Below are 21,277 nucleotides of genomic sequence, written 5' to 3' on the forward strand. Positions count from 1 at the left end.
GCTGCAACTGCTGGTACTTGCCATCATCTCCTTGCATACCTGCAACTGAGTATTCTGGTTGTCTGGGATGTCAGGGGAGCACATATATACATCAGGTAATTGATTAGACCTCCGCAGGTAGGAAAAAAAAGGCTTGTTTACAATATGGGCATTTGCATTTATATTGCATTTTTGGCTTTGAGTTCTGACCTTTTTATTTCTCAACTAGATGGTATAGAGTACAAATGATTACCTACACCCACAAATCAGTGTCCTGCTTTCTGTACAAAGTAATTCCATGGTAGTTTTTGAATTCCATGTTATGTAGAATATACTTGTGCTTCTTAATACTGGTAAGTAGGTTTTCCACGAAGTGTAAAAGGCTTTTTCCCAGTTCATCCAAATTCTTTTCAGTTATACACAAAAACATATGTGTATTTCCAGCCACAGAGACCCGTTTAAACCTAATCCTGTTAAGGTATAATGTTGGCTAAAAGCAAACTGTGCCAGATCTTGTTTGGCGCATGCGCAGGCATGTTCTGGAAGAGATCTGGTACCGTGTGTTATTAGGCATCACACAATTTGCATAGCAGATCTTTTTGAAAGTCACTGGGGTTGTAACTTTCACAGGGGGCACCTGTAAGCCCTGGCTATGTCATTGATGTCTCTGTACCAGGAAATAGAAAAGCATTAATGTAGACTTTGTTCACGCTAAATACAGGAAGTGAAGGCACATTTTTCGAACTGTGAAAAAACAGCAATAAAAACAAGACCAAGGTTCTTATCCCTCTCCCCATCTATAAACCTAAAAAGTGTTGTGGATGAGGCTTTAATCACACAATACTCATATGGTAAGGTCAAATTCATACTTTATCAGTATACACTAGGTAAAAATACAAGTTATACGTTGTTCAAGGACAAATCATATTTAATAAAATCCTCAGTATGAGTCTGTCACATACAAAATGTATAATTGTTAATACACTGCTCAAAAAATTAAAGTAACTTTGAAAACACATCAGATCTCAATGGGGGCAAATATCATGCTGGATATCTATACTGATATGGACTGGGTAATGTGTAAGGGATGTAAGGATGCCCCATCGTTTGAATTCAGTCCTCTGTAGGTTGATAATTTTCATTTCCATCAAAGACACCCCAAAAAAAGTGAAAAAATGATGCAACAGGCTGCACCAGGGCAGGGCCTGACAATGGATCCAAGCATTTATTCCTGATACCTAATGGCAGTGAGGGTGCCATTGTCTAACCTGTAGAGGTCTGCATCCCTTCATGGATATGCCTGCCCAGACCATCACTAACCCACCACCAAAACGGTAATGCTGAACGATGTTACATGCAGCATAACGTTCTCCATGACATGCTCAAAGCGAACTTGCTCTCATCTGTGAAAAGCACAGGACGCCAGTGGCGGACCTGCCAATTCTGGTGTTCAATGGCAAATGCCAATCGAGCTTTATGGTGCTGGGCAGTGAGCACAGGGCCCATTAGACGTCTGTCCCTCAGGCCATCCTCATGAAGTCTGTTTCTGATTGTTTGGTCAGAGACATTCGCATCAGTGGCCTGTTGGAGGTCATTTTGTAGGGCTCTGGCAGTGATCATCCTGTTCCTCCTTGCACAAAGGAGCAGATACCAGTTCTGCTGATTTGTTAAGGACCTTCTATGGCCTTGTCCAGCTCTCCTAGAGTAACTGCCTGTCTCCTGGAATCTCCTGGATGCTCTTGAGACACTGCTGGGAGACAAAGCAAACCTTCTGGCAATGGCACGTATTGGTGTGCTGTCCTGGAGGAGTCCATATGTTTTGTATCAACATGTTCAATGCGTAAGATTGTTCAATGCGTATAGCCACTGTATTGAGTTTTAAATTTTCTTGTCTCTATTTATTATGTTATGTTTTAACATTTGTAATAAAACTTTGGGTTTTTTTTTTATACATGTATGGAGTTACATAAAAAGTCAAACATATTTTTGGGGGGATTATCTACCTACATACTATCATGGGATGTTTTGCAACAATTAATGTGACCCCTGAGGTGGCTACACAATATCATCCTGGGGGAGTTGGACTGCCTGTGCAACCTCTGTAGGGTCCAGGTATTGCCTCATGCTACCAGTAGTAACACTGACTTTAGCCAAATGCAAAACTAGTGAGAAACAGTCAGAAAAGATGAGTAGGGAAAAAAATGCCAGTGGCCTCCACCTGCAAAAGCCATTCCTGTTTTGGGGGTCATCTCATTGTTTCCCATCTAGTGCGCCTGTTAATTTCATTAACACCAAAGCAATTGAAACTGATTAACAACCCCCTCTAACAGTTACGTTTATTGAAATCGTACAGTGGTACAGGCAATCAAAGCTACATGAAACCAAATCAAGCATGCATTATGCAGTAAAGTAGTATTCCAAAACAGAAGAGTCTTACAATGGTATCCTGATGGCCCGAGCAAACTCATTAAGCAAGCACTTAGTGTGGTCTAAATGTGGATGTCCTGCCAGGGAAAGGGAGTAAGATAGGATTCAGGAAGAGTGAGGAAAATAAAGTGGGGAGAGGGGTGGGAAGGGTTAGAGCGGGGGGCCGGGGGGGGAGGAAGTAGTCAAAAGGGAAAGGGCAAGAAGGTACAGTAGGCAGTACAAGTAGCAACATATTGTTCGGGTCTTGCAAACATTTTGTAATAACTAACTGGAGACATCACAGCCTATATTGTGAGTCCCTATGCCTCTACCCACCCAGTCCAGATTTTCTCAAATTTTGCTGGACAGTTGCGGCTTATATACGTAAGCTTATATGGTAGAAGCGCACCATTAATTGCTGCCTTCCAACCAGAGACCATGGGTGGGGTTGAGCGCTTCCATCTCAACAAAATTTGTTGTCTAGCGTAATAAGAGAAGACAAACCGTTTACTATGCTTAGGTGCTTCCACAAGATCAGTAAGACTCAACAACATTATCAGCTGATCCATGGGAACAGACAGGTTGCCAACTGCAATGATAGTGTCTAACACCCCAGTCCAAAAAGGACACCGCTTCCTACATTCTGAAAACATATGGTTAACCGTGTCCTCAGCCATATTGCAGCGGGGACATGTCGCTGATCTGCCAGGATCTATGGCAGCCAATCACTGAGGGGTATAATATACTCTTTGGATAAATTTCAATTGTATAAAATCTCTGGCAGAGATCATAGTAGGGAGATTTTGCAAAAGGCAATCCTCCCAGTCATCCTCTTGTCAGGGACGGGTGGTCTGCGTGCCATTTACCATAGAGTGACTGACTGCATTCTGTGGATAGTCAGAGGGGATAGCTGGGAGTGGATAGAGGACAAGGCTTTAGGCAAGTCTTCCGCTATCAACAAACTTTCCAGGGGTTCAGTCTGTACAGCAGGGGAAGATGGGAATTGAGCTGCAATCACATGGCGCAATCGTAGAAACTGGAAAAACATCCAGTTATGCAAACCATAAGTGTGTTTTGAGTTCGTCAAAAGAGAGAGAGAGAGAGAGAGAGAGAGACAACTGGAAGCATAATGTGTCGCAATATTTTAATGCCATATCGAGCCCACACAGCAGGATCTGGTACCGTGTGAAAATAGGGAAGTGTAGGGTTGCCCCAGAGTGGTGTGTAAGGGGAGTAGGTGGTAGTTATGCCATATTGAACCCAGCCCGCCTCCATACCCTCAGGGTCGTCTGCATAGGGGCGGTGAGTGCGGGGTTGGACTTTGGGCCCCTATAAACAAGGTTGCTGAGTTCTGCATAAGAGCCCAGTATACCCTCTTCCAGAATCACTGCCGCATTATCTCTTGGATGGGAGAACCACCAGTGCACCATAACCAAGACAGCCACCCATTAGTACTGTAGGAGCCTAGGCAGTGTCAGGCCACCTCAATTAATTGGTATATGTAAGGTAGATCGGGAAAGTCTAGGGGTTCCCCCAGCCCAGAGAAACATAGACAATACCATCCACATGACTGAAAAAGGATAGTGGAATATGTATAGGAGTTTGGCAGAAAAAATAGAGAAATGTAGGTAAAATAATTTTAAAAAGATTTACTCGGCCAATGATACTAAATGGAAGGGAAGACCAAGCACTACATTTAGTCTGCAGCTGTTGCAAAAGAGGAAAAAGATTGTCCAAAACATATTTAGTTAGATCACGCTAAACCACCACACCCAAGTATTTTTAAATTTGGAGACCGATTTAATAGGAGCAAATGGAATGACAGGTAATGTAATGACGGGGGGGGGGGGCATAGTTTGTTTCTTGCAGGATAATAACCACTTGCCAGGCACTTATACCCACTTCCTGCCGAGGCCAATTTTCAGCTTTCAGCTCTTTCGCACTTTGAGTGACAATTGCGCGGTCATGCAACATTGTACCCATATTAAATTTTTATACTTTTTTCACACAAATAGAGCTTTCTTTTGGTGGTATGTACTCGCCGCTGGGTGTGTTGTGTTTTTTTTTTTTTTTTTTTTTTTTGCTTTTTACTAGTGGAAGCTCATGTACCTTGACTCTGTTCTGTCTACACAACTTTTGCCCATAGTATCACTATATTTTTCTGCTACTCCCTATTTCTAATAACAAATGAATAAGCATAAAAATACATGGCCCCATTCAAACTATGGTGTTTTGAATTGCGGGCAGAATTGCTGTGATTCTGCATGTGATTTCAAAACATTTTGCTAAAATAGCAAATCGCACAACAGCGTGTTGAGGTGCCATTCATTTTATTGGCACCTAAAACCATGGTAAGGTTCTGCCATGATTGTTGCACAAAAAATCGCAGCAAACCATGTCACCCAAAACAAGTTCAGAAGCTTCTTTTTGGGTGACACGCTTCAAGCAATGATGTTTGCTGCATTTTCAGCATGATTTATCATGCGACAATTGTGGCAGAACCGCACCGTGTTTTAGGTGCCATTAAAATGAATACCACCTGAACACGCTGTTGTTGTCCAAATTTTATTTTAGCTAAGCGTTTTAAAATGGCAGGATGCATCTCAGCGATTCTGCCCGCAATTCAAAAACCATTTAAGATACAAGTTTAAATTTGGTTTATAAAATTTTTTGCTTATAAGTGGATTTTTGTCATAGAAAAAGATTTTGTAAAAAAGATTTTTGGTTCTCCTCTATTCCCAACTAGCAGTTATCTGCTTGCAAGTGTACTTGGCGTACATATTTTACTGTGATTAAAGCCCGTTCAGCTATAAACTTATTTCTAGAAAATTTAACATAAAGGGCAGGGCATTAGTGATTAAAGTTCATTCACACCCCAGATTCTTTGGCCTATATTGGTCAATGGCAGTCCCGTTACGTGGACCAGCCAAAAAGCCTGTGTTTTGTATTTTGACAGTTCGCTGCAATGTGTGCTGTATTGGTGTGCATTGTAAAATTGGGGCACCACATGTGATGTCATGTCAATGCATACGTGTGAATGCTGTCAGCTGATCCTAACCTAAACCTTATTCTATACACTTGCCGTTAAGGTAATTGTTGAGTATTTGCATTGTTTCTCTTCTGCACAGCACTGTTCTTATCTTTAGCCCTGCACTGTAGCAATATCCCTCTAAGTAGAGTGGATTAGCATTAAAATAGGTTAATACTGTACCTCTAAACACAATTTATTCTAAAATATTACACAGTGTGTTTTGTGCCAGTTCAGTGTAAAACACACACTTCGCTAGGTAGTATAATGAAGTGAAATCCACAGTGTGATAATGAAACTTTGTGATGAAGGATCAGATTGATGTAAAATGTATGAATAATTTATGTTGGTTTTGTTGCAATTAAATGGTGGAAATTCTCTAGAAATAAATGTGTACATTATTCATGTTTGGGCTGTGTGACTGTCCTTTAGTAAGGGGAAGTGGAAATTTCTAGTTCAGCTTCCTAAAGTCTTTTTTTTTTTTTTTTTTTTTATGAAAACTGTCCAGTGAATTTGCTGCTTCTTATGAAGACCTTCTACCATGACTCCTTTTTAAAAATTTGAAAGGGTTACCTGTGTGCTTCATGTTTCTAGATTTCTCATTGTCCAGCCTCTCTGTGGTACCCTAGGTCTTTGTATGTCATTATTGAAGTTGTTACGGGTTTGCAAGTGTTGTGTTAAAAGCAGATTTGTACTGTAAATCAATTGCCAAAGCCTATATCTGAACCAATATTTTCATCTGGACTTAAATATGATTGCTATGTGGAGTCTGGTTTCAAATATGCCAGACTGGGTTGCTAATGGAATTGCTATTTTTAATGTGTTGTGATCTGAGAGTCTTAACTGTACTTGCAGTTGTTGATTTAAATCAGTTCTTTCTACAAATAACCTAGTTCTACACCCTGTGCTTTCTATTGCACTGTACTTAACGAAGGCACATCTGCTTTTTAACCACATCAGCTTATTCTTGTATAAATTTTCTATTTTGTGAAATATTCAGACCTATTGAATTAAGCGATATGACTTTTCAGTTGAGAGGATCTATCCTTTTATAGCTACACCTACTGTGTATGGATTTGGACCTTTCACATCAGTATGTTATGATCAAAGCCAAACTCCAGCAAAATCTGTTTGCGTTTTATATAGGAGGAACATCCGTTTTTTTTTATTGCTGTCTGATTTAACCTCCCTCCCAGTTCCAATGATAGGTGTGATAAGGACAGGGGCTCTCTCTCAAGTGGTGGCAGGAACAAAAGAACCTTTATTTGGACATGTGGGGAAGGGTTAGGCCCCATGTACATGGGATGTTCTGAATGATGGAAACTGACTGCTAGAAAACGTAGGATAAAAAAGTCTGTTTAGCCTAACGCCTTTATGTGTGTTTGTGTTTAGAAGTGTTTTTTAAAGATGAGCACAGGAGAACCTCTCAAATGCCCTGAATGCACAGAAAAGTGGTAAATTAACTATTTCAGACTGTTTCAGAGAAATACAGAGAGTAGAAGCAGACACAGAAGTATGTGTTGACATTAGCTAGGTGTGAGTTGTTCATTAACATTTTCTTTTGTTTCCAAGGGAAAGGGAAAGTCTCTGGTGGAGTGAGTCATTAAGGTCACCTGGCAGGGGGTCCTCATGAGGAAGTTGAGGTGTGAATGGGCATTAACATATCTTTTGTTTCCAAGGGTGGGAGAGATCTGAGGTGTGAATTGGTCATTACAATGTGTGACAAGCTTGGTAGGAACATCTGTGTTCAGTGTTTTGTCCATCTGAGCACCTTGAAAACTCTTTGCATGCATTTTTCATGATGAAAAAAGGCTCTGGACAGCATTGGGAACTGGAAGAGTTAAAAAAGCATTTCAAATGCAAACTCTTATAAACGCGATTTGTTGGGTGTAGCTGCGTTTTACAAGCGTTTTGCGGTTGAAACGCTGATAACATCGACGTCTGAACGCAAGTTTGTTGTGTTCAAATAAAACAACTGTAAACTCAACTGCCTATAAACAACTGCAAATGAAGATGTGTACATGGACACATAGGAAAGCATTAGGGTGAGTTCAGGGGCTGCTGAAAAAATTGCTGAACAGCTCCTAAACGTGAGTTTAGCAGCTGGCAGTGTACATGAGCCCTTAAAGCATCTGTTTTTATTGCTCTCTGTGCCTTTCGGTTTGGTGATGCAGGCCCTTCTCATTTCTTGCCCTGATATCCTACAGACAGGAAGTCAGAGGGAATCTCTCAAATGAGTACGTGGGTGACAAAAACTTGACAGAGGTTCTGACCTTACTTAATCAAAAACTAAAAAATGCTGCTTTTTATCTCATGGCTAAGCTCAGGAAAGCTACAAGCAAGTTTGTCTTTTTACTGGTAATTTATTACATAACCCCCCCCCCCCCATTTTGAATTCTAACATTGAATAGAAAAGCTTCATTACTACATTACTTTGTCATAATGAGGAATGCATTAAGCTGACCAAGGGTGGGAATAACGCCTCAACATGTTTCGCAGAATAGCTTCTTTGGGAAGCACCGTTGTGCTGTCAGTAAGGAAAATCATACCATCAGGATAACCTCATAATGCAAAAATGTACATCCAAAACCAAACAAAATAACAAACCTATTACATAGTCCCATTTATTGGTACTATATGCATACTTCTGAAACGATATGCATCTGTCATCTGTACTCATTTACAATCTAAGAATATGGATAATCTTTAACCCAGTGATGGGTATACTGTTAGATTTTGATGCTTTTCAGATAGCTTGTGGGTGCTCCATAAGCCCTTTTTAAAATACAAAATTATCATTAATCATTTGAAATAATCATGACCGTTATTAATAAATTAATTGTAAGGCTCCATGCACACTAGCGTTTTTATAAGCTCAAAAAATGCTAGATAGCTAGCGATTTTTGTGCCAGCTTGTAGTAGCGTTTGGGAGTGTTAGCATTTTCTTAGCATTTTTACAGTATACAGTTGTGTCCAAAATTATTCAACCCCCACTGAAATTGAGTGTTTTGGCCAGTTTGACATTGCTTTTGATCATTCAGTCATCTTGCTTACATTTACATTAAAGAGGCACTTGTAGGTCAGACAAATATAACATAACAGTTATAATGAAATAACCACAAATGTCTTTTCTGTGCTCACAGCATTATCAGTTTTATTCAACCCCCAAGTGACATTCAATCTTAGTACTTAGTACAGCATCCTTTTACAGTTATAACAGCTTTTAAACGTGAAGCATAGCTTGACACAAGTGTCTTGCAGCGATCTACGGGTATCTTCGCCCATTCTTCATGGGCAAAGGCCTCCAGTTCAGTCACATTCTTAGGCTTGCGCACTGCAACTGCTTTCTTTAAGTCCCACCAGAGGTTCTCAATCGGATTTAAGTCTGGTGACTGCGATGGCCACTCCAAAATGTTCCAGCCTTTCCTCTGCAACCATGCTCTAGTGGACTTGGAGGTATGCTTGGGATCATTGTCCTGTTGAAAGGTCCAACGTCTCCCAAGCCTCAGGTGTGTGACGGACTGCATCACGTTTCCATCCAATATCTCCTGGTACTGAAGAGAATTCATGGTACCTTGCACACGCTGAAGCTTCCCTGTACCTGCAGAAGCAAAACAGCCCCAAAGCATGATTGACCCTCCACCATGCTTCACAGTAGGCAAGGTGTTCTTTTCATCATAGGCCTTGTTCTTCCTCCTCCAAACATAGCGTTGATCCATGGGCCCAAACAGTTCTAATTTTGTTTCATCAGTCCACAGAACACTATCCCACAACTTTTGTGGTTTGTCCACATGGCTTTTGGCATACTGCAGTCGACTCTTCTTATTCTTTGGAGACAGCAAGGGGGTACGCCTGGAAGTTCTGGCACGGAGGCCTTCATTACGCAGTGTGCGTCTTATTGTCTGGGCTGAAACTTCTGTACCCACATCTGACAAATCTTTTCTCAGTTCCTCAGCAGTCACACGGGGACTTCTCTCCACTCTACGCTTCAGGTAGCGCACAGCAGTCGAAGTCAGCATCTTCTTTCTGCCACGACCAGGTAGCGTTTCAACAGTGCCCTTTGCCTTGAATTTGCGAATGATGCTTCCTAAGGTGTCTCTTGGTATGTTTAACATCTTTGCAATCTTCTTATAGCCATTGCCCTTCCTGTGAAGAGAAATCACCTCTTCTCTTGTCTTCCTGGACCATTCTCTTGCCTTCACCATGTTTGTAACCACACCAGTAAATGTCTAGAAGGAGCTGAGTATCACAGTCATTTTAAAGCTGCCTAATTGGTGCTTATTATGCTTGATTGCTGCTCGGTGACATCCACAGGTGTTTTCAATACCTGATGGAAAGCACCTGTATGAACCTCTGTTCTTCAGAGTGGTAGTCTTTAAGGGGTTGAATAATTGTGGCAATGAAGAAACCACATAAGAACCATTTACTACTGTATTACATAAACAATTGATGTCATTTTAGTTGCATTTGGGTAGTTACAACGTCCTTGTAGGATTTGATTCTGAATACAATTCCAAATGTACACTATAGTCCCTAAACCCCTTTACAGCATTGGGGGTTGAATAATTTTGGACACAACTGTATGTAGAGAAAAAAAGCCTAGAAACAGCTGTTAGGCATGTTTTAGTTGGGTTTAGGAGTGTTTCTGTTGGAAAAAAAAAAACTACAAAAACAAATGTTTTATTTATTTTTTTCTTCTCCAGAGCATTGAAGATTGGAAAATGCTACTAGCCTAAAATAGTGTGCATGGACACGTAGGATAACACTAGCTTCTCCTTCTTTTTTTTTTTTTTTTTTTTTTTTTTTTTTTTTTTTTTTTTTTTTTTTGCTTCTAGATGCTGAAGCTAAAAAAAACACTAATAGCTTATAATAGTGTGCACAAACAAATAGGATAACACTACTTGGCTTCTAAGAGCAGAAAAAAATGCTAATAGCTTCTAGGAGCTTAAAAAACCACTAGTGTGCATGGAGCCTAAAACATTATTTTAGATTTACTACTGATTACCACCTGTTTGGATTGAGAGTCACTGTGAGGCTCTATTGATGGACTATGTGACCCAGTAATACTTGGCAGATTTGTCTAACATGTTGCGGTCGAGCAGTATATATTTATGTAAATTTCATGACATGGAAGAGCTTTTATGACATTGGGGCAGTAAGTTTACGTTACTGTGTTTTTGTTTTCATTTCACTATGGTAATGCTACATATGTCTAATTCACACACGGGTGTATGAAAATTTAAATGTTTTCTCTCTCCTATTCAACAGGTAATGCAAAAGTTCCATCACAGAACAACTTAGAGGCATTGATGTACTCCTAACTGGAATGTATACGTTTTGAAAGGTATGATGACTGTTCTAAAATGTGTAACCTTTAAAACATATGTAAATTTCTTAAAGTGATTGTAAAGGCTTAAGGTTTTTTACCTTCATGCATTCTATGCATGAAAGTAAAAAAACCTGTGTAGCAGCCCCCCCTAACACTTACCTGAGCCCTATCCTGTTCACGAGAGCCTCGGTTCTCTGGGGAATCTCACTCCTGATTGGCTGAGGCAGCAGTAGGAGCCATTGACTCCAGTCACAGACAGTGAGCCAATCAGGAGAGGGAGGGGGTGGTGCAGAGACCTGTCTCTGTCTGTGAATGGACATTCAGAGCTGCTGCTCAGGAGCATGCCTGCTTGAGTCCCCCATAGCAAGCTGCATACTGTGTGGTAACCCTACAGGAGGGAGGGGCCAGGAGCGCGGGCGGGGGACCCGAGAAGAGGAGCTGCTCTGTGCAAAGCCACTGCACAGAGAAGGTAAGTGTATCTTGTGTTTTTTTTTCTTTGTTTTTTAAAACAAGACTTTAGTATCACTTTAAATTTTAGTACAGACTAATGTATGTTTTTTTTAAATCTGTTTGTTTCTATTGTGGAAAATCTTTCACTCCTGTCCCAGGCACAGAGCAGGAAGCGTAAATCTATCCAAAGCAAAGGGAAATCTCATCTTATGCTGACTGTACAGTATACAATCTGATTGTACAGTCTCCTTTAGATCTACCATCACCTATGTAGTGCAAGATCTGATTGGATACTAATTGAATGGATTGTTTAGGTATATCCTTATATCACATAATTTTGGTATATTTAACACTTTTACTTCCACGTCTGTACGTTTTTACATACACTCTTGGTGGCTGCAGTCATCAGGAGTGTGTATATCTGACAAGCCAACTTCTGGCTGCCAGATAGAAGCAGGACCAGCAAATTTTAAGGGTTGACATGCTGGGTATCTATTTACTTGGTGCAACATCATCTTTTAATTATTTTAACAAAAAAAAATGGTAATTCATTGCATTTGTGTGTTCCAAAATTAACTTTAGTGTATTTTTTACTGAAACTTTGCCTTTCATAAACTGTTGTGGTAATATTGTGTGAACTACTACTATTTTATTCTCTGGGGTGTCTGCTTTCAGAACATAAATAATGTTTGGGGGGTTTATGCAATCTTCAGGCCTAAAATATTTTTTTTTTTAAACGTGTTCAAATACCCCCCGCAAAAACTGCTTTGGCAGCGAAAGGGTTAAAGGAATTTTTACATTACATTTTATAGTGTATGGCCACCTTTTAGATATTTGTCACCAGAGCAGGTTTATCAAATTAAAGGTTTCCCCTTTCCACCTTTTCCTGTGGCAATTCAGAAATGTTGGCTTTCCAATCACTTTTTGCATCAGATACAATGGTCCACAGAACCAGTAGAATGGTGACTTTCCCAGGGGGTACAGTTAATACCTGACAGGGGTTCATGCTCTCTTATATTCCATACAAACCTAAAAAAATGTTTTATATGCTTTAGATTCTGTTTTTATAAGTCTTAGAAAAAGCATAAGCTGATTGAACTGGTATGGTAACCTCTAAACAGTATCTCTGTGTCACCTCGGGTTGACTAAAGCATTGTGCTTGCAGTGTTCCCTTTTTGTGTTATTTGCCAGTTTTTGTTCTAAATATAACTTGGTGAATGTCGCATTCGCTTGTTAATCAGTGTTCGTTTACTACTGAATATTCCATTATCCTTATAAAACATTTATTCCCCTGTACAATCACTGTATAAAGCAACCATTATGGACATTAATCAAAAGCTGAAGTTTTTGGGAAAAGGTTTTCCTGTATCATTTATTCTGTTTATAACCTGGTGACAATCACCACATTTTCACTGCCTATTCACCAAAAACTTTTTTTATTTTGCACATTCACTGTGAGGTAGTGAATTTGCATTTCAAAGGAAGTTTTAATGGTCTGTAAGTGTAGACATTTAAAGTGACCCTGTCAGGTATTAGAACTGGCCACAAAGCTGCCCTTGCAAAAGAAGAGTGTTTGTTCTCTACCTTTCTTTCTGTTAAGTGCTTCTCTGTGAAAGGAATCTTCCTCTGAAGTCTTCTCTGAAAACTATACTTTCTGGAGTGTATCTCCTGGGTTTATCACTGCTTTCAGTAATTTTTCCAGCCAACCCCTATGTTACTACAGGACACCGTACTGATGTGCAGGTCAGTGGGAGTAACCATTGAGTTCTGCAAGGGACAGGAGGATACATGTCCAGAAGGTTTGGTTTCTCAGCACCTTCTGTCAATAGCACCACGCACCTGACTGGGTGGGGAATATTTATCGCAGATATACAGGGTGCAGCAACATAACTTCCTTTTTTCAAAACGCAATAAAACCCATTTTATGAATCAGAATTGTTTTTATTGTCTTTAATAATGTAGGTACATATCTAAAGTTCTGTTTTTCACAGTTTTGAAAATCATATCAGGTAGGGGACGCCCCCATTGTCCATACACTGAATAAGCTGATTTCTGGCGGTTTTCATGACCCTTACCAGCATAGCAGCGGGTATGTTGGCAATTTCTGCGTGGATGTTGGCCTTCAGGTCTTGTAGGGTCCTTGGACGGTTTACATAAACGCGGCATTTAAAAAAAACCCACAAAAAAAAGTTGCAAGGGGCCAAATCAGGGGAGCAGGCTGGCCACTCCAAATCGCCCCTTATTGAGATGAGGCGCTCTGGGAAGTGTTCCCTTAAAACAGCCATTGATGCTCTTGAAGTGTGAGCCGTTGCTTTGTCCTGTTGGAACCAAATGTCCCCTAAGTCCAATTCATCAAGTCGTGGAAAAACAAATTCCTCCAACATGTTCACATACCGGTCTGAATTCATTTATTCAGTGTATGGACAATGGGGGGCGTCCCCTACCTGATATGATTTTCAAAACTGTGTAAAACAGAACTTTAGATATGTACCTACATTATTAAAGACAATAAAAACAATTCTGATTCATAAAGTGGGTTTTATTGCGTTTTGAAAAAAGGAAGTTATGTTGCTGCACCCTGTATTTGTAGTACCCCAGTGGCAAAAGAGAGATTGAGTAGTAGTGACACAGCAAACATTTAAACAATAGCAAGAAATATGCTGCAAATGGATGAGCACTAGTAATATGTGGGAAGTGGGTGAACAATAGTAATATGCTGCAAATGAATGAACAGTGTGTGTGTATGTGTAATATGATATATATATATATTGATATATATATATATATATTTTAAATCAAACAGTTGGCATAAAGAACATTCTACTGGGGCAATTGTTACTAAGAAGAATCACACCACCATAAGAGTTCAGCAGTCCGTAATATTCCCTCACTTCTGTTGGCTAGCTTGTTGGGACCCAAATTATGTCAGAGTACTGTAAGCAATGATAAAGCCACTGGCCCTGTGATACTTGCAGGCAACCCCGCCCCGCTTGTCAAATTGTAGTGGGATTTTTGGCCAGCAGCCTATCACCATCTCCTACGGTAGCAGGTGATCTTCCTTTTGTTTACGGTTGGCGGCACAACTGGTCATTGTCCATAGCGTCCTTCCGCTTGATAAGGCAGTGGGCTCTGTCAGCATCTGTGGCGTGCTCCAAAGTCCCAAAATATATGCCGCTAAGTCTCTCTCCCTCTCGCGTGCAGTGGTGAGCGGTCTGCTGACAGCCCCACGCGCCTTCTAAAGCCAAGAAAACATAAACGAAAACCACCTCTTTTCTGAGCCCCAGTGCATCATGGGATCTGTAGTTTCCCCCTCCCAGCCTAGCAAGCCAGGTCAGTCTGTAAAGAACTACGTTTCCACAATCCTTTCCCTCTGTGCATTACTATTGAGCAGAAGGCTTCTCGGCTTAGCAGTCTTCATTTACAGCTGTGCCTGTTTCTTTGTTAACACAAGCAAGGAGAGCAGCAAAAACACTGGGCTACACATTCCTCCTCTGGTGTTGACATCCTTGGGCCTGAAATCTATTCTGCTTTCACCAGTGCAGTAACCCTCTTTATATACTTGAATGGTGCTGTGCTCCCACCACTAATAATGCTAGGAGTACAGGCCTGTTCAAGCATTTGGGGAATTGTGCACAGTGACAGCCAGAGAAGATTTTGGACCAGAGGGTGTAAACACTGTTGGAAGCTCATGCCGAGAAGAGATGATATCATTTAAATTATATTTTGAAGATAGTATATTAGTATCAAAAAATGAGGTTATTTTCTTTAAATCTGGAAAACAATATGTATTTTATTTAAATTTGTATACTAATTATGTACAAAATAATCATTTTATGTTAAGTGTTAAATTACAACATGCAAGTAACTTCTTTTGTGAGCCACTGCAATATTTCTACACAGATGATGAAAATTCTCCATGGTAAAACATATTTTTTTTTCTTGCAGCTCTTTATGCATGTTGTCTTTGGAAATAAAGATACATTTATTAAATGTATTAAAAATATCTTTATATTTAAATGTGCAACCAATGTAAATTTCTAAAACTGTCAAATTCAGTATGGCAACCCGGAGGCATTCTGTACACATCTGATGTACAAATTGCCCCAGAAATGTCTTTCCTGCTTGATTGATTGGCTCATTGTTATCTCTGTGGTTTGCACAATTTTACAAGTAAAGTTTTAGGCATTACCTACAGTGGACATTTCATTTTTGGTGAGATACTTCCCTGTGGCTTACCTACTAAAGGGATGCAGGCCCTGCAGCAGCTTTCCACATTAGAGTTCTGACTGTTAATTTATTAAAGGCAAATAGGCTGCTCATTTTTCAAGGGAATTTTCCCCAGAATGTGGTGGAATTTCGAAGAACACCCAATCACATGCAAGTACATCTGGAAAAAAAAAAAACCCTAACATTTTTGCTTGCACATGATTGTGTGATGCAAGCCAGCAGATCTTCACGCCATTCACTAAGCACTGGGTATACAGTCAGGTCCATAAATATTGGGACATCGACACAATTCTAACATTTTTGGCTCTATACACCACCGCAATGGATTTGAAATGAAACAAACAAGATGTGCTTTAACTGCAGACTGTCAGCTTTAATTTGAGGGTATTTACATCCAAATCAGGTGAACGGTGTAGGAATTACAACAGTTTGCATATGTGCCTCCCATTTGTTAAGGGACCAAAAGTAATGGGACAATTGGCTTCTCAGCTGTTCTAAGGCCAGGTGTGTGTTATTCCCTCATTATCCCAATTACAATGAGCAGATAAAAGGTCCAGAGTTCATTTCAAGTCTGCTATTTGCATTTGGAATCTGTTGCTGTCAACTCTCAAGATGAGATCCAAAGAGCTGTCACTATCAGTGAAGCAAGCCATCATTAGGCTGAAAAAACAAAACAAACCCATCAGAGAGATGGCAAAAACATTAGGCGTGGCCAAAACAACTGTGTGGAACATTCTTAAAAAGAAGGAACGCACCGGTGAGCTCTGCAACACCAAAAGACCTGGAAGACCACGGAAAACAACTGTGGTGGATGACCGAAGAATTCTTTCCCTGGTGAAGAAAACACCCTTCACAACAGTTGGCCAGATCAAGAACACTCTCCAGGAGGTAGGTGTATGTGTGTCAAAGTCAACAATCAAGAGAAAACTTCACCAGAGTGAATACAGAGGGTTCACCACAAGATGTAAACCATTGGTGAGCCTCAAAAACAGGAAGGCCAGATTAGAGTTTGCCAAACGACATCTAAAAAAGTCTTCACAGTTCTGGAACAACATCCTATGGACAGATGAGACCAAGATCAACTTGTACCAGAGTGATGGGAAGAGAAGAGTATGGAGAAGGAAAGGAACTGCTCATGATCTTAAGCATACCACCTCATCAGTGAATCGTGGTGGTAGTGTCATGGTGTGGGCATGTATGGCTGCCAATGGAACTGGTTCTCTTGTATTTATTGATGATGTGACTGCTGACAAAAGCAGCAGGATGAATTCTGAAGTGTTTCGGGCAATATTATCTGCTCATATTCAGCCAAAAGCTTCAGAACTCATTGGACGCCGCTTCACAGTGCAGATGGACAATGACCCAAAGCATTCTGCAAAAGCAACCAAGAGTTTTATAAGGGAAAGAAGTGGAATGTTATGCAATGACCAAGTCAATCACCTGACCTGAATCCAATTGAGCATGCATTTCACTTGCTGAAGACAAAACTGAAGGGAAAATGCCCCAAGAACAAGCAGGAACTGAAGACAGTTGCAGTAGAGGCCTGGCAGAGCATCACCAGGGATGAAACCCAGCGTCTGGTGATGTCTATGCGTTCCAGACTTCAGGCTGTAATTGACTGCAAAGGATTTGCAACCAAGTATTAAAAAGTGAAAGTTTGATTTATGATTATTATTCTGTCCCATTACTTTTGGTTCCTTAACAAGTGGGAGGCACATATGCAAACTGTTGTAATTCCTACACCGTTCACCTGATTTGGATGTAAATAACCTCAAATTAAAGCTGACAGTCTGCAGTTAAAGCACATCTTGTTCGTTTCATTTCACATCCATTGTGGTGGTGTATAGAGCCAAAAATGTTAGAATTGTGTCAATGTCCCAATATTTATGGACCTGACTGTAATTCTCTTGCAAAGTGAACATCTTTTTTGCCTTTAGTAAATCAACCCTTGAGTGCTTCAAAGCTGAACACCCCACCCCCTCCCATTTAGGAATAAGTCTGGAACAGACTGTTTGTGAAAAAAACAACTACGGTAATTATTTAGAGCAAGAAAAAGTCGGAAGCTGCAGCAGAGCTTGTTAAAACCTTTGCAATATACCAATATACATAGATCACCAATAGGGGATTTTTTTTTTTTTTTTTTTTTTGCAGCAACTCTGGAGTTACACTTTAAAGTTGAACTCTAGTTACAAAATACCCCCTTTCCCCCTAACACTCATACTAATTTATATTAATGATTTAATGCTTGTTTAAGGTGGGAATACACAATTAGAAAATCGACCGCTCGGTCATCCGATGACCGAGAGGAGTTCATTCGTTGGTCGAAATCGTGGCCCACATTAACCAATCTCAAAAAAAATTGTTTGTCGGGCAATAAGTGTTGATGTCTTCCATACAAGTGGAAGTAATGCAGTGTGCGTGCGATCTTGTAGCCACGCCCTTCTGGCCAGAATGAGCAATATACACAACAATTAAAATCAATGAGGATAATATAGTTTATTACATTACCTATATACATAAATAGTGATACATAAAAATATGTATAATTCTGGTTTCATTATCTCATTAGGCCAATCTACTTTTAACATTTGGATCTTTTCACTTGTGTTTACGAAGATTCCTTAGACATAAACATCCGGGTCATCTTCTATTTCCGCTCATGCATGATAGTGCTTGATAGATTTTTTTCGTATGACCGTCATATCACCACATAGAAAATTGGTTGTTCCTATGCGAAACGACAAAAGTTTTCACTGTTGTTCAACCGGATTTTTTCGTTCACAGTATCGTTATCGGTTAAACCATCCTGCTCATCAACGAAGAGAAAATCGTTCGATCAGTGGTTCCGCAAAATATTTCGGACGATTTTCTTATCGTGTGTACGGGGCATTAGTCTAAGAGGTGTAATGCAGATGAACACTTATCTTATTTCTTGGTCTTGTGACAGCTGGCATTATTCCTGTGCCAAACACTGCATCCGTAACCTGCAGCCTTCCTTTTTCAATGTGCACTGCAGCCCAAGCCTTGTGCTGAAAGTAGAAGAAAAGACTAAGCAATAAACCAACTTCAAAATGTTGCTTCCCCATTGCCCTGCATATATTTTTAGTATGAGTCACAATGTAAATACCTTTCTCTAATAATAAAACAGTAAAACGTGCAGCGCTCCAATAGCATATACATAAACTAATCTCTGTAATATACAAGTGTATAAAACTCCCCCTTGCTTTAGTGAGAGCCTTAAATGAATATAACAATCCTCATACATAAATACATTCATTATAGTGCAAAATATGTGATAATGTGTGATAGATCATGATCTTTTTATTCATGACAATTTCCCATGTGATCTTCTACATTCTCAACACTACTGTGTAACTTACAACTTTGTGAAATCATACACCCTCATTGCCCCTTCAGGGTGTCCCCTCACCTGTGCTGTTAGACCCCTGTTCCTAGGTGATCAAACCAGCAAATATCCCTTCACAGTTTAAAGTGGTTGTAAAGGCTCAAGGTGTTTTACCTTAATGCATAGAATGCATGAAGGTAAAAAAATCCTTCTGTTTGCAGCAGTCCCCCCCCCCCCCCCCAAATACTTACCTGAGCCGCATTTCGATCCAGCGATGTGCATGAGAGCTTTGGCTCTCCAGGGACTCCCCCCTCATTGGCTGAGACAGCAGTGGGAGCCACGATGTCCCTCCCCACAAGCACCGCCTTACAAGTTGCATCCTCTTGGACTTCATCCGAGGCTGAAGTCTCTTTCAATGCAGTCACATGACCACAAATCTCCACTCCTCTGTGTAAATGTGAAGGGCCAACAATGTGGCTGAATCACTTAGAGCAGTGACATTATCCACTGGCGTCCATACCATTGGCATCCATATCTCTAGGCATGGTCATGCCCGCAAGCCGCACATTTACAAAGAGGAGGAGTATTGCAGTCATATGGCTGGATGGAAAAAAATTTAAAAAAAGGATGTTTTTATATATGGTTTATACTAAAATGTATGCAGGGCAAAGGGGAGGCAACATTTTAAAGTTGGTCTATAGTTTAAGTACTTTAACCACTTCTCAACCATGTACATTATTTATTTTCTGATAACTAGTAACTGGAACAGAAGATTTATATACTTGCATATTGCCTAATTGAACTTGCACGATTAGTGATTTTTGTTTACGGTATATTGTAAGTTGGCACAGCATAATGCTATGAAAGTGAATGAAATGGATGCCTTTATAAAATATTAAAATCTAGTTAAGTGTGGGTTTGAGATGATAAATTTCATGTTGGTAATTGAAGTCTTGTCTTTTAAGAGTTTGATTCTAAGATCAAACTTTATGTAAGACTCTTAACATTTGTCAAAATGGAGTGATTAAAATGTTTGTCAATAATTTATACCACACAGTATATCTAATAATTATAGAAATATTTCATTGCCTTTTCATTTTTGCATAATTTTTTTACCATACTACAGTGTTTAATTGAAATTGTTTAGTATTTAACAGGTATTTGGCATAATAAACATTCAATAGGTAGGTTATTGACAACTTAGTTGTAATTTAAAGCATAGGTCAATAAACTGTAACTGTAGTGGGCTTGTCCAATATAGCAGTAAAAGGGGCCATAATTACAGCAATAGATAGACTTCAATTCATTTCCAGTTTTTTACAGGAGTCCGATCAGTGAACAATAAATGGCTGTGGTGGCTTACTGATTTTTGCACATTTTTTCTAAATTAAGGCTGCCATAGGTTAATCATTTAAAAAAAAAAAAAAAAAAAGTATTCCTCCACCCACACCAGCAAGGTGGGTGGAGAAATTCTCCCCACAGTGCCATTGTATTCTGACAGTGGGTCCCCCTCTGCTGTCAAAAAGCACTAATCAACTGCTGCAAACTGTTAATCAACAACAATGTTTCAACATTCCCGTTCAACAGAAATTGACTGTTAAATCAACTTTTGTCAAGAGAGAACAGCCATAGAGGTGTGCAAATGCAGCCGGTCTCTGCTGAGCCAGCTGCATTTCTATCCATTTTTGACCAGCTTTAGTAAGCCTCTATGTATTCTGCACAAGATGTGTGATGTGTATGTATTCTCAGTCCGATGATGGAAACCTGAATCCAAATAATGTAGGATCTCGGAGTTTACCAGAAGCTGTTTGGGATAGGTTTGGCAGTGTGCACATCTATAATGTCTGGGCTGCATAACATTGGCATCTAAATTATCTGTTTCTTTTGTTGTGAATTATAAAGGGATAAGGGAAGGTGTTTCAGCAATCTGAGATAAGCAGTTAGACTGTTTATAAAATCCTTTGGTTTGCACTGACCATAAGTGGAACCCTGGAGATTATTGGCATAAGTAAAACAGAATTATGTTGTTTTGAACATAAAACTATTTTGAAGGGTAGTGGATAGGTAGGTGGATACATAGATTCCTGTCCATTGTCTAAAACAGCAATGGGCAAACTACGGCCCGGCGGACCTTTTAATCCGGCCCGCGGAGCGTGATACTGTCGGGATGGCTGTCAGGATGTGTGTAGGCGGGGCAGCGTGACGAACGTGAGGGGAGCTAGGCTCCTCTCACAGTCCGCCCTGAAGACCAGAATGGCGCGGGAACACGGCGAGAGGAACGTGCGGAGCAAAGCTAAGTAAATTGAATTACTATAGGGGGGATGAATTACTATAGGGGGGATGAATTACTATAGGGGGGATTAATTACTATGGGGGATTAATTACTATGGGGGATGAATTACTATATGGGGGATTAATTACTATGGGGGATGAATTACTATATGGGGGATTAATTACTATGGGGGATGAATTACTATATGGGGGATTAATTACTATGCTTACTATGGGGGAA

The 21,277-nt window shown here is 40.0% G+C and overlaps 1 protein-coding gene and 1 long non-coding RNA gene across 2 annotated transcripts in view; both read left to right on the plus strand.

Annotated features, from left to right (window-relative positions):
- Positions 1 to 9,695: 9,695 nt before the first annotated feature.
- LOC149431517 (uncharacterized) overlaps positions 9,696 to 21,277 on the plus strand; it is a 43,860-nt gene continuing 32,278 nt past the window's right edge. Inside the window, exon 1 of the long non-coding RNA XR_016309246.1 lies at positions 9,696 to 9,997. This is a non-coding gene — a long non-coding RNA (uncharacterized LOC149431517). The remainder of the gene's footprint in view (positions 9,998 to 21,277) is intronic.
- Positions 10,679 to 21,277, plus strand: part of LOC149431518 (leucine zipper protein 1-like) — a 32,293-nt gene continuing 21,694 nt past the window's right edge. Inside the window, exon 1 of the mRNA XM_089665512.1 lies at positions 10,679 to 10,757. The gene's annotated coding sequence lies outside the window, so the exon portion shown is untranslated. The remainder of the gene's footprint in view (positions 10,758 to 21,277) is intronic.

This window comes from Staurois parvus, unplaced genomic scaffold, assembly GCF_062004578.1.
Source record: "Staurois parvus isolate SC_StPar_1 unplaced genomic scaffold, SC_StPar_1.0 ptg002226l, whole genome shotgun sequence".
Taxonomy (NCBI): domain Eukaryota; kingdom Metazoa; phylum Chordata; class Amphibia; order Anura; family Ranidae; genus Staurois; species Staurois parvus.